This window comes from Bos javanicus, chromosome 16, assembly GCF_032452875.1.
Source record: "Bos javanicus breed banteng chromosome 16, ARS-OSU_banteng_1.0, whole genome shotgun sequence".
Taxonomy (NCBI): Eukaryota; Metazoa; Chordata; class Mammalia; order Artiodactyla; family Bovidae; genus Bos; species Bos javanicus.
In genome coordinates, this window is record NC_083883.1 from 2,999,438 (window position 1) to 3,012,489 (window position 13,052).

Genomic DNA, 13,052 nt, shown 5'->3' on the forward strand with positions numbered 1-13,052 from the left:
TTGTGTGGCTGGATCTCGGAGTAGGAGGGAGGGACAGAGGAGATGCACTGAGAGCCGGGCAGGGCTGGGATGTGAAGGGCTGTGACTGTGTCAAGGAGTTCAGTCCGAGGGCAGTAGGAGCAGTGAACCACTTTCAGTAGGGAAGTGAGAGGACGGGGTTTGCATGTTCAAAGGCGCCCGCTGCCTGCTGCTGAGCCCGCACAAAACAAGGGCGGCAGGGGACCGGTTGCCGGCTGCTGGGGGCTCGGGGGGAGCTGGCAGCAGCGTGGACTTCCACACTCGTTGAGAAGGAGGAGCTCCCCACCCAGTCTCTCCCCCATCACCCCTTGCCACGCAGGCAGCTCAGCGTGGGGGCAGCGGCCCACTCCTGTCCTGGCCCGGATCTGTCCCGCTGCTGGGTGCTCCTGTTACTTGAGTACCATTGCGCTTGGGGATTTGTTTTGCGGGCTACCTGGGAAGACTTTGTTGCTTTTTTTCCTCCCTGGCCTGCTGGAGAGCTGAGGGCTGAGGGATGACGTGAGACCTCTGAGGATAAGGCCAGAAAGGACAGGACAGCAAGCATTGTGAGGTCCAAGCTCCTCATCAAACCCAGAGATGCTGGGAGCCCCTCCTTCTTGGCGACTCCTTAAGAGCAAAGCAGGATGGAGCGACTGGGACCCTAGTTCACCATTGGTGGGAATGTGAAACGGTGCAGCTGTTGTGCTGAAACAGCACAGCGATACCTCAAAAACATCAAAAATAGAATTGCCATATGATCCAGGAAGCTCACTTCTGGGTATATATAGAAAAGAACTGAAAGCAGGATCTCCAAGAGATATTTGCACACCCATGTTCACAGCAGCATTATTCACAATAACCAAAAGGTGGAAGCAATGCAAGCGTGCACCAACGGATGAATGGATGAACAAAGTGCGGTGTATACACACAATGGCGTGTCAGCCTTCAGAAGGAAAGGCGTTCTGACACGTGAAGTGCATGGATGAACTTTGAAGACATTATGTAAATGAAAGGAGCCAGTCCCAAAAGACTGTGCAGTTGCCATACCTGGAGTAGCCAAATTCACAGAAAGAGAAAGTAGAAATGGTGGTTTCCAGGGCTTGTGCGGAGGGGGAAATGAGGAGTCATTGCTTGTCTTCTTTGAAGATTTCTTTCTTTCTTTATTTTTGGCTGCGGTGGGTCTTGGTCGCTGCATGCAGGCTTTCTCTAGTTGCGGTGAGCGGGGCTCCTCTCCGTCGCGATGTGAGGACTTCTCGTGATGGTGGCTTCTCTCGTGGTAGGACACGGGCTCCAGGCACATGGGCTCAGTAGTCGCGGCTCCTGGGCTGCAGAGAGCTGGCTCAGCAGCTGTGGCGCCTGGGCTTAGTTGATCTGCAGCCCGTGGCATCGTCTGGGACCAGGGATTCAACCAGTGTCCCTTGCGTTGCAAGGCGATTTTTAACCACTGGACCTCCGGGGAAGACCAAGGAGTCATCGCTTAAAGGGAACTGAGATTCTGTTTTGCAAGATGAGAAAGTTGTGGAGGTGGTTGTACAACAGTGTGAATATCTTGAACACTTCTGAGCTGTATACTTAGAACTGGTTTTGCGTGTGTGCTAAGTCGCTTCAGTGGTGTCTGACTCTTTCTGATCCCATGGATTTTAGCCTGCCAGGCTCCTCTGTCCGTGGGATTCTCCAGGCAAGAATACTGGAGTGGGTTGCCATGCCCTCCTCCAGGGGATCTTCCCAACACAGGGATCAAACCCAGGTCTCCTGCATTGACAGGCACATTCTTCACCACAATACTACATTTTATGTTGTATGTTTTAAACCACAATTTAAAATGAAAAATTTTAAAATCAGATGATTTAAATTAAAAAAAAAAAGCAAAGCAGGGGCCAGGGGGTGGGGGTATAAACAGCTCCCCGTTTCTGAGGGCGTAGGAAGGGAGAGGTCGGCCTGTATTCTGACTCTCCTTCCCTGAGCAGCCCTAGGTGAGGACTCTGATTCCCAGGGGTCCCCTTGCCCTCACGGGGTCGGGGAGGACATGAGGTGGCTGTTGGGGCAGCAGGAGAAGTACTTGAATGTTGAGCTGGGACCCAAATGGCCAAGGTCACAGCTGTGGCTTCCCCATTGAACCTCACACACACACACACACACACACACACGTTGCATCTGCTCTGAGCACATACTTTCAACTGACTTTCCCCTCGACACTAGTCCTAGCTTGTCTCTTCTCGTAAATACAGTGGGGAGGCTGAGAGGTGGAGGCGTGACATTGCCTTGGTCCCACACTCATCTAGAGGTGTCTCTGGCTCCCTGTTTCTCCTCCCTGCTCTGTCTCTCCACGCGATCTTAGCCACAAGGCCGAGAAGCAATCTCTTTGCTTCTCCAGAGAACTGAGCTGAGGTCCTGCTGAAGACCCAGGTTGGGTTTCTTGGTGGGTGGGAAGCTCTTTTCACCCACATGGCGGGGAAGGCGGCTGTTGGCTCCCCTTTGCCTTCCTCACCCCTCCTCAGGCTGAGGCAGCCAGACCCACTGGCGTCCCAGGATTGTGCTGTTGGCGCGCCCCCAGACGGGCTGGACCGACGTAACCAGGGCCTTGAGTGTTTCCTCGGCCACCTCAGGCGTTCTCCGGCCCTCGGCCTTGCTCTGCCATTTGGTGTGGTCCATTGCTTGCTTAAGTTCCTGGGATCTTGACCAGAAACACGGGGTGTGCTGGATAGGTCAGGTGCGTTTGGCTTTCCTAAATTTGGGGGCCTCTTGACTAGGATGTGATGAGTATCCACAGAGGAGTCAGGAAGGAAGACGGGTGGTGTGTGTACATTTTTCTTGAAAAACAAGCCTTTTCCTGACAAAACCTTCCCTGGCCTCTCCAGACTTCACTGGTTCTCCTCTTCTGAAGTCAGAATCTGTGTTCCCCTTAACCCAACTCTTGATCGTCACTGCTGTGCGTTACTGGCATAATGTAGAAATTCTTTTATTGGGTAAAACTGAACTCCTTAACCAAATGATAGATTCTTAGAGAGAAACAGTCTTTATTTCTTTACTTTTGCAACAGGATCTTAAAGTGAAATTGAAGTTGCTCAGTGGTATCCGACTCTTTGCAGCCCCATGGACGGTGGCCTACCAGGCTCCTCCATCCATGGGATTTTCCAAGTAAGAATACTGGAGTGGGTTGCCGCTTCCTTCTCCAGGAGATCTTCCTAACCCAGGGATCGAACTCCGGTCTCCCACATTACAGGCAGACGCTTTACCATCTGAGCCACCAGGGAAGGAACACGATCTTAAAGAGGGTCTTCATTTTGTACAGCTATTACAGTGCTTCCTCCATTTCCCATGGGTGTCTCAATTTTGGGTGTCCAAATCATTTACTTTTGAGGTGACTACTGTGTATAATCCTTGTGGATTTTCTCTTCTTCATTGTTAACTGGTGTCCCCACCCCAGTGTTAATTCTTCAGTGGCTTTGTGGGTGATTTAAATATTTCTCTAACACTTTTCAACATTAAATATTTCTCTAACATTTTGTCAACAGCATTAAAATCTGCATTTTGGGGGCAAGATATGCAGTTTTACTTTGCAATGGGCTTGTATCTTGTTTGTTTCCTGCTAACCTCCCACAGTCAGCAGAGCCTGGACAAAGACCTTTGCCCCAGGGATGAAGTCAGCCTGAGGCTACAGAACAAAATTGAGTGAGGGTTAAGGTTAGAGTGTGGTCAATTCATTGTGTTTTTGTTTTACATAGACTTTTGTGTCCTGGCACAACCTATGAAAGCTGATGAATTAATACTCGGTTACCAAGAACCTCTACATTGCCTTTCCGACACTTCGATGGTAATCAGAAAGCACTCTCAACATGCAGCTGTAATCACCAACCCCCCATCCCACCACGAAGGCAGCTCTGCACAGCTGAGCCCACGTGGGCAGGGAGGCCTGGTGCGAGTTGAGAGCTAATGAGTGGGAGTCAAAGGGCTCTGCTTCTGTTCAGTCTGAGGGAAAACTTTTTAAAAGGTAGAAATGTTAAACCCCGTGGGCCGCCTTGTGAGGTAAGGAGCTCTCTTAGTATTGAAGCTAGGATGAAATGATGGGGTGGTTGTGGAGAGAGCTCCTAAGGCAGAGAGGAGGAGAAGCTGAGAACTTCCAAAGCTGAGAGGCGATTATTCCAGCTCCTCTGTGCTATGGCACGAACTCCTGTGGGCAGGATTGGATTCTATTCATTCTCGTACCCGCCTCCAGAGCACCTCATAAATAGAGCAACTTGGTTGTGCTGTGCTCAGTCGTGTCCGACTCTTGTGACCCCATGGCCTGTAGCCCACCAGGCTCCTCTGTCCATGGGATTCTCCAGTCAAGAACACTAGAGTGGGTTGCCATTTCATTTTCCAGGGGATCTTCCCGACCCAGGAACCAAACCGGAGTTTCCTCTATCTCAGCAGATTCTTTACCAACTGAACTATGAGGAAAGCCTAGCAACTTGGTTGTTGGTTAGTAAATGAATGACTGACAGCGTGCGTTGAATGAATGAACCAGTTCTCATCTTCCAAATGGTCCTCAGCACCTGGCCTTCCAGCAGTCAATTCAAGGTTACGTTTCCCCACAGTCCTTCCCAAGGGAACCAGAGTGGGTGATGGGGCCCTGAGGAAAGAATAGAGGTCATGAAACAGCGGCAGCTGGGTGGCTTGTACAGGGCGTTTTAAATGTGCTGAGCTCCTGCTACAGTGGCTCTCAACCTTGACTGTACGTTTAAGTCACCTGGGAACTTTTTTGAAAAAGTAGTAATGTCTGTATCTCACCTCTGGAGACTCTGATTTAATTGATCTGTGATGCTGGGCACCACTTTTCAAAGCTCCCTAGGTGGTTCCAATGCACAGTCAAGGTGGAGACCACTACTATACTAAGTGCCGGGGGATTTACATCTATTTTCTCATTTAATCCTCACAAGAACTCGCAGGTTAGGTCAGTGCTTCTCAGAGAGTGGTCCTGGACCAGCGGCACCCTCTTGAGAGCTTGTGTTAGAAATGCAAATTCTCAAGCTTCACTCCAGATTTGAGGGTGCGCCCCGCAGTCTGCGCTTCAGTTGCCCTCCAGGTGACTCTGATGTGTGCTCAGGCTGAGAACCATGGAGGTGCTAGCAGCCCTCCGTCACAAATGAGCCAGACAGGTGTAGTCAGTAGCCAAGGTCTCAGGGCTGGTAAGGATCACCACGAGGATTTATTTTTGTTTATTTGGCTGCACTGGATCTTAGATGACGCACGTGGGCTGTTCCTTTGGTGCACGGGCTTCTCTCTAGTTGTGGCAAACGAGCTCAGTTGCCACGTGGCACGTAGGATCTGAGTTCCTTGACTAGAGATACAACCTGCATCCCCTACATTGGAAGGTGGATTCTTAAGCATTGGGCCCCAGGGAAGTCCTTACGGCAGAGGTTTAAATTCAGGTGTATGGCTGTGTAGACACCACACTGCTGTGGGGAGGTGACTGGGTTCTCTTGCTGGCCTTGGGTTGATGATTCTTTCTCTTTCTCTTTGCTTGATGCCAACACATAGCTCCATCTGGAGCCCAACTGCTCTTGTCCTGGGGAAGCAAAGGGCAGAACATCCCAGGATTCATTCTAAAACAGTTTTATTAGGTGCTTAAAATAGCTTCTGGCAGATGGCGTGTAGAATGGAGACTGGAACAGAGCTGCAAATGACATTTACAAAGTTGTGTGTGTTTGTGCAAACACATGGACATGCACGTGTGCACACAGCTTGTGTGTGTGTGCATAAGGGGTCAGAGAAGTTGAGGAACTGGGGAAGGGGTCTAAAGGAGAAATAGAACAGAATGGATGACTCTAGTCTACTCAGGATTAAAGAGAAGGGCTTCAGCCTGGGTTTCCCAGGGAACTTCGGTGAATCCTGTGCCTTCCCTGGGCACATGCTTGTCAGATGGGTGCTGCTCAGTGGCTGAGTGAGCTCTCCTGGGGCTCTCAGGGCTGGGGGACCCATGCAGCTGAAGTGGGGGGTGCTGTGGAGTTCCAGGGAGCTTATAGGTTTTGATGAGTTGAAAGCTTGACGCTTTGTTTGGTTAGGGGCAGACAGTGTTTGCAAATGAAAATGCTGAGAATTCACTTCATCTTCCTCATTTTAAAGGAAATGTCTATATGAGGAAATCTGAATCCATTTAGTTTAAAAATCCACCTTCCAGTGCAGGGGATGCAGGTTCGATCTCCAGTCAAGGTACTAAGATCCCACATGCCACACGTCAACTGAGCTCGCTTGTTACAATGGAAGAGAAGCCCACACATCGAAGGATGGGGGATATTCATCAACCTAATCCTCCCGGACAGACCCACAAATTGTGGGTGGCCCTGTTTCCTGTGGTAACTCCCAGCAAAAGACCTACAGCTATGAGTGGGACTCTAGGACCCTCTAATGCAGTAATCCTTGGTCTTTCTGGATTTGAGGCCCATTGCAGTCTTACTAAATCCAAGGTGCCCTTTCTCCAGAAAATGTCACATATGCATGTGCACAGAAAAATTTGCCAGCCTTTCAGAGAGGCCCATGGACTCTCCAAGTCCATCTGTGAATGACTGACTCTAACGGAGGGCTCTGAGGAGAGTGCCCATCCGTCTCCCAATGACAAGTCCAGCCCTGAGTGGAGAGAGCCGGTCCCTCTCCTCCTCTCACTGTGAAATGCACAGAGATAATGATATTGAGGCCATTAGAAGGCAGGGGCTTAGGCCAGGGGACTCTGGGAGGCTGGCTTCAGCTGAAGGAGGTGGACTTTGCCATGCCCTGGCCTCCGAGCCCCATAGCTGGGCACTGCCCCGGCGTGGCCCTCTCTGCTGTGGCTCTGCTGCCTGGGCCAGCCCACCCCATGGTCCTGGAGCCCATCTGTGGGCTGTTGCTCCTGGCACCACTCACCAGCTTCCGTGAGCCAGTCAGTACAAGGGACTCCATCTCCTCTCTCCTCTGCAGTCAGTACCTGGTTATGTCCATCCAGCTTCGCCCCCTGCCCCCATCCTGAGAGGAGCACACATCACTCACTCCGTGTTCGGGACGTAGAGCACGGTGTGGGTAGGTGAGCAGAGCACGGGGATTCAGAATTAGAAGACCGGGCTCAAACTCCCATTCTACCTTTATTGGTTGTGTGACGTTGGGTAAGCTTAAATTTTCCAAGTCCCAGTTTCCTTACCTGCAGAATGGGAATAATAATCGTATCTGTACAGTACAACTCATTATGACTAAGAGCAAGAGAGAAAGCACATAGCAATAAGCTTAGTAATAGGCCACCACATACTGCACCTTGTTCTTATCATGTAGGTGAGCCTGGGTTCTTTCTTCCCTCAGAGGCTGACAGCCTGATGCTTTTTGAGTCCTGAGGGTAGCAATGAAGGAACGAGGGATCGCTCCTTAGTGTTTCCTCAACCAACTGGTGTTTTCTTGTTGCCAAGGGAGCTGCCATTTCCAACACTGGCTCTTCCGCTCTAAGACATTCACAAGCAAGACAAGCAGGTCTCTTTTTGTGCACAGCAGTGGTGGGGGCTATGGCAGAGGGAACTCTGGGTTCCCTGGCTGGGGACTGTAGGAAAGGAAACCGGAGGGGCACAGAGGCTTGGAGTGTGTGGTGAAGACGGGCAGTGGGGACGCTGGTTGACGGCTGTGGCGGGCAATGCAAGGTCGTAAGGAGCAGAGCCAGCTTTTGGATGAAGCTGAAAGGAGAATTGGACACTGTGGTATGAGAATGACGTGGGCCACTGGGTCAGAAGGGGGCTACGGGGACCGTGTTCTCTAAGGGATGCCATAAAACGGGCACAGAGGCCAGAGGAAGCAGTAGGAGGACTTGGTGCATTGCTTGGCTCAAAGTGGAGCCTGTGATGCATTCCTGACTTGGCCAGCCGATGTCTGAGCTCAGACGAAAAGGAAGCTCATGGGCAAAGGCTGCTCTGGATGTGATTCTGATCAACAGAGAACTGACTGATGAGGAGAGACAACGGAACCTCCAGGGGAAGCCACTGTGGAATTTTAGAGTTCACAGCATCTAAGGATGCAGAGGGAGAGGGGGCAAAATCAGACACCCGGGCTTCTAAAAGGCATGTTCCAAAAATTCAGAGAAAAGAATTAGAAGCTGTGGTTGATTCTCAAGAGAATATAGTTCAAGAGATTTTAAAACTGAAGGCCTGACAATAAAGCCACAAATTATCCTGAGTTTAAAAAAAAAGAGGGCAGCATCTAAAAATAGCTGTGGCTGCACAGAGAGTTCTCTAAAATCTGCACACGGATTTTAGAAGTGTCCGTGTTCTGGAAATCTATTGACACACTTTAAAAGTACATATATTTGAATATAGTACAGCAGTAGTTAAGACTGAGTTTTTTGGAATTAGCGTTTGAATCCTGACTTTGCCACCTACTTGCTGTGCGACCTTGGATAAGTCCTTTAGTTTTTCTGAGCTCTGATACCTAAATTTGTAAAATGGGGATAATTGCACCCACTTTATTTATTTACATGTTTATCTGTTTATCTTTGGCTGCTGGGCCTTCGCTGCCGGACGAGGGCCTTCTCTAGCTGTGGAGCGCAGGCTTCTCACTGTGGCGGCATCTCTCGTTGAGGGGCACGGGCTCTACAGCGTGTAGGCTCTTTTGTTGCAGCTCACAGGCTCTACAGCCTGGACCTCAGGAGCTGTGGTACAGGGTTAGTTGCCCCGAAGCATGTGGAATATTATTGGACCAGGGATTGAACCCGTGCCCCCTGCATTGGCAGGTGGATTCCTAACTACTGGACTACCAGGGAAGTCCTGTACCCATTTCATAAGGTACCTGTGGCTGAAATGAAGTGGTCCGTCGAAATCCCTTCTAGAGTGGCTGCTGCTAAGTCGCTCAGCCGTGTCCGACTCTGTGCGACCCCATGGACGACAGCCTACCAGGCTCCTCCATCCATGGGATTTTCCAGGCAAGAGTACTGGAGTGGGGTGCCATTGCCTTCTCCACTAGAGTGGCTAGCATATGGTAAATGCTCAACGTTAGCCATTATTACCGTTCTATAAAAAAATACAAAACACTTTTAATCAAAGGGCATCTGTAAAAGGATAGCCCAAATGGGTAACAATTGTACTAGGAGGCGAGGGATGTGTGTGAAACCTATGAGGAGCACACAAGGGTTCTTTTGGTAAAACCATCCAGTAGGAAGGTAGACTTCAGGCCTGGAACAGCCAATGGGCTGTCATCGCGTTGCTTCTGCAGCGTTTTTGCAACACTCCACGGCAATGCGTTGTTAGGGTTAGTCAGGCAGGATAAGGACTCCCGCCTCTGCTGTTTCTCCTTTGGAATGACTAACGTGCTTGAATGGCAAACATAATTAAGATGGAATTAAGGCCAGTGAAGATCATCCCTCACTACCTTGCGTAAATTCCAGTCTCTGTTATGAGGCAGGCTCAGGCAGAACTAGCAGACTTGATGATGGAGTCTTGACCTAGTGAGCTGCCGTGAAGAGTCACAGGGAGAATGAGAGGGGTCAGGAGCCTGCAAAAAAGTAAGTGAGGCTTTGATTTTCAAAAATGGGGGAGAGGATAGACTTAGGAAACGGGCACATTAGTGTGCGTCTCTGCCAAAGTTCTAGAAGCGGTGGTTAAGCTGAGGCCATTGCTGCTGTGGCCTCCTGAGTGGCCTCTCTGCGCTGCCCTTGGCCTCCCCACACGCCTGTGATCTGAGGAACCACATGAGTCAAATCCGGCCACGTCTGCTCAGCTCCGTCCAGTGTCTCCCCTCTCACTGGAAGGAAAACTTTGAGTCTTCACAGGAGCTTACAAGGCCCGGCCCCACCGCCAGGCTATTCCCTTCCCTCAGGGCTCACAGTTCCTCTCCCTCCGCCCTCCTCCTTGCTCTGCGCTTCCTGCCTGCCTTCTCCCTTGGGACCACTCTTCCTCCAAGATAACTGGTTGGTTCCCTCCCCCAAAGTGTTGCTCAAACATCAGCTTCTCAGCAAGGCCTTTCCTGAGCCCTCCAATGTAACGTCCCCACCCCAATTCACCCTCCTCCCTGACTCAAGCTTTTCTCCATGGTATTTGCTACTACCCAAAAGGCTACATATCCTTACTTATCTGTCCTGTTCATCAACTTTCTTCACTCACTAAAACGCAAGGTTTATGGACTCTGAGAGTTTATCTGCATCCCCAGTTGCTCGAACTGTGTCAACTGCATAGTCATGTTCATTAAATGTTCGTTGATGGGAAGGCAGAAAGGAGAACAGCAGAAAAGAAGGTGGCTGGTAGGCTGAGAAAGAGGTCACTAGACCAGCATGACCAACCATCCCAGTTTTCCCAGCACAGAGAGTTTCTGAAACAAGGGACTTTCAGTGCTGAGGCCAGGAAAGACCCAGTTGGTCATGCTACGCTAGGTCAGCCCGGCTCACTGACTCCTGAGCATGGGGACTGGTCTGAGGGCTTGCAGCACTGCCTTACACTCACTCTATCCTTGTGTTGGCAGAGCCTCCCATGAAGTCGGTCTCGTGGGAGAATGCAGGGACGTGGGCTGCAAGAGGGTGGGTTTAAGTGGTTTGTAGGTGGTTGAGCATCTCAGATATGTTGGTGGATGGGTCCATGCAGTGGGAAGGCCGCTGTAGTGAGCCACAGAACCACATCCTGGCCTCTGCATCTTCACCACCTGGGCCGCAGATGAGGACAGAGAGACAAGGTTGGATCCTGCAGAGGCGTGTCCTAGCCAGGGACAAGTCAGCAAGTCTGAGCTGGCTTTGGAAATCATCTCAATAGATGGAAATGATAGGCCCAATGGAACAACCTGAAATTCAAACAGTGACAAATACTGCTTCCTATTTAGCATTTTTTAAAAAGCAATCTTAAATATCCAGAAGAGACCAGGCTAAACAGCTGCTCTGTTTGTCTTAACCCCAGCATGTTTCGTTGCCCACACACCCAGTCTAGTTGGAAAGCTAAGACTTTGAATGGCACTTAGGTTGAATTAATAGAGATACAGGGCGTGAGTCCCACTGATCTCCCACTTGGTCGCAACACACCTGAGCCGCGTGCCCGGCTCTGTACCAGGGTAGAGGCTCTCATTTGATCAGTTTCTAGCTATTCTGGGACACGGCAACCCCAAAGTGTCTATCCCTCCCCTTCACAGCTGGCTTCAGCCTGGCAGCATCAGCTCTCTTTCCAGGAGAAAAGAGGCTGCTCACCACCATCCTTCCCCAGCTCACCTAACTTCTCTGGGGGCAGCCACATGCTCAGGACCAGGGAATTCAGTTGAGACCGGGTTAAATCACCATAATGCCTTTCCCCCCAGAAGAAGGGATCACCTTCAAGGACTCAGTGCAGGGAACTCCCGAGGACATGGAGCCAGAGCAGCACCCCTTTCCCTCAGGGCTCCCTGCCTGTAACTCAGGAGTCTTTGGGAAAGGAAGGTAGCAAAGATGTTTTTCGTCTTCCAGCCTTTCACCCTCCAACCCCAGGCACCTTTACAAGCATTTGCACTTGCAGGATCTGAGGTGTGCTGGGGTCACTTTTGGGGTTGTTATGATTGAGCCTGAGCTCTTAGAGGCGTTCTGGGTGGGAGTTCTGAGGTGGCAAAGGAGGTGTTGCTGGGAGATGGCTGCAGGGCTCACAGGGCTCTGGGTGCTTATATAAAGGACCAGCACCTGGATTCTCCTTGCCATGTGGGCCCGTCCAGAAGGTAGCACCTGCCCTTCATCCTAGACAGAGGAGGTGTTGACTTCTGACTTCAGTTTTCCGAGATCAATGCAGGTCCTGCCCTGCCTCTTCCCCACGGAGCTTCTGGATCATAGAGGATGAACCCTCACCAGCAGTGAATAGGCTGCCCCGAACTTGGCTATGATGGTCCTAAAGCTTTCCCAGCTCCCTCCCCTAAAGAGGGCTTCCATTGTGGCTCAGCTGGTAAAGAATCCACCTGCAAAACAGGAGACCTGGGTTCGATCCCTGGGTTGGGAAGATCTGCTGGAGAAGGGAAAGGCTACCCACTCCAGTATTCTGGCCTGGAGAATTCCATGGACTGTATAGTCCATGGGGTCGCAAAGAGTTGGACATGACTGAGCGACTTTTCTTTTCACTTTCCCCTAAGAACATGTAAGTTGCACATGGGGAAGACCACATGTGGGTGGAGCCTGCTGACTCAGGGCAATGGGCTGTCCTTTTGAAACGGGGCTGAGCAGCCCTGCAGTAGAGGGGAGAGGAGCCAATGGACCAGCCTCCAGCCCCCCCTACCCTGCAACCCTCTCACAGGGCCATAACCTATACCACTGTCTAGGAAAAAACAAAACGGACCTAGAGGAAGCAAAACATTGCAGCCACCCCAGGTTGGAGCTCCGTGGTTCTCCAGGTGTGGTCCCCAGACCAGCAGTATCAGTATCACCTGAAAGCTTGTTAAACATGCACACTCTCAAGTCCCACTTAGACCTGGATCAGAAGCTCTGGGGGTGGGACCAGCCTCCGTGCTGACCCGGCCCTCAGGTGACTGATGCAGGCTGGTGTGTGAGAACCCTTCTGTCCAAGAGGAAGAAGTCTTGTAACCTGGCTTTTTGCTGAAGGTCTTCAGAGAACCCTACTGTCTTTGTGTTCACTGGGAGAGGGGCATCACCCTCTGACTTGGGTGAGGGCTCTCTTTCTTGGGTCCATGGGGTCGGAAGCTCCGGCTACTGGTCTGGCTTCCTTGCATCTACATTTGCAACCTTGAGGGTGACTTAAAGCCCACTTCCTTCATGTCTGCTAACTGTGTCTGTAACATTGGAGTCCTCAGGTTCACATGTGGCTTCTTTTCCATCTCAAGAGACCCGTCTCAGAAACAAGAGCTGTTGTCTGGCAGCCTCTTGCTCTGGAACCCCCACTGGCTGGCCATGGCAGCCCCCTCCCCTCGGCTCTTCTGCTTTTCCAACAGATGTTTCCCTTCACATTTGGTCCTAAGAAGTTGATCCATTAAAAAAAAAAACTGCAAAAGCAAACCTGGCTCATTGCAAACTATACTGAAATGGACTGGAAAGGTAGATGCTACAGTCTCCCACAGCCCTACCCTCCTCAGACCCTCCATCACCCCCCCCAGACCCCTCCTACCCCAGTGAGCCAAAGTCCTTGCTG

At 50.9% G+C, this 13,052-nt stretch overlaps 1 long non-coding RNA gene across 1 annotated transcript; it reads right to left on the reverse strand.

The window, feature by feature from the left end:
• Positions 1-813: 813 nt before the first annotated feature.
• LOC133227474 (uncharacterized) lies at positions 814-8,816 on the reverse strand. Its single transcript, XR_009729836.1, has 2 exons — positions 7,258-8,816; positions 814-4,609 (listed from the first exon to the last, which is right to left on the reverse strand). It is a non-coding gene; the product is annotated as an uncharacterized LOC133227474 (long non-coding RNA).
• Positions 8,817-13,052: the final 4,236 nt, after the last annotated feature.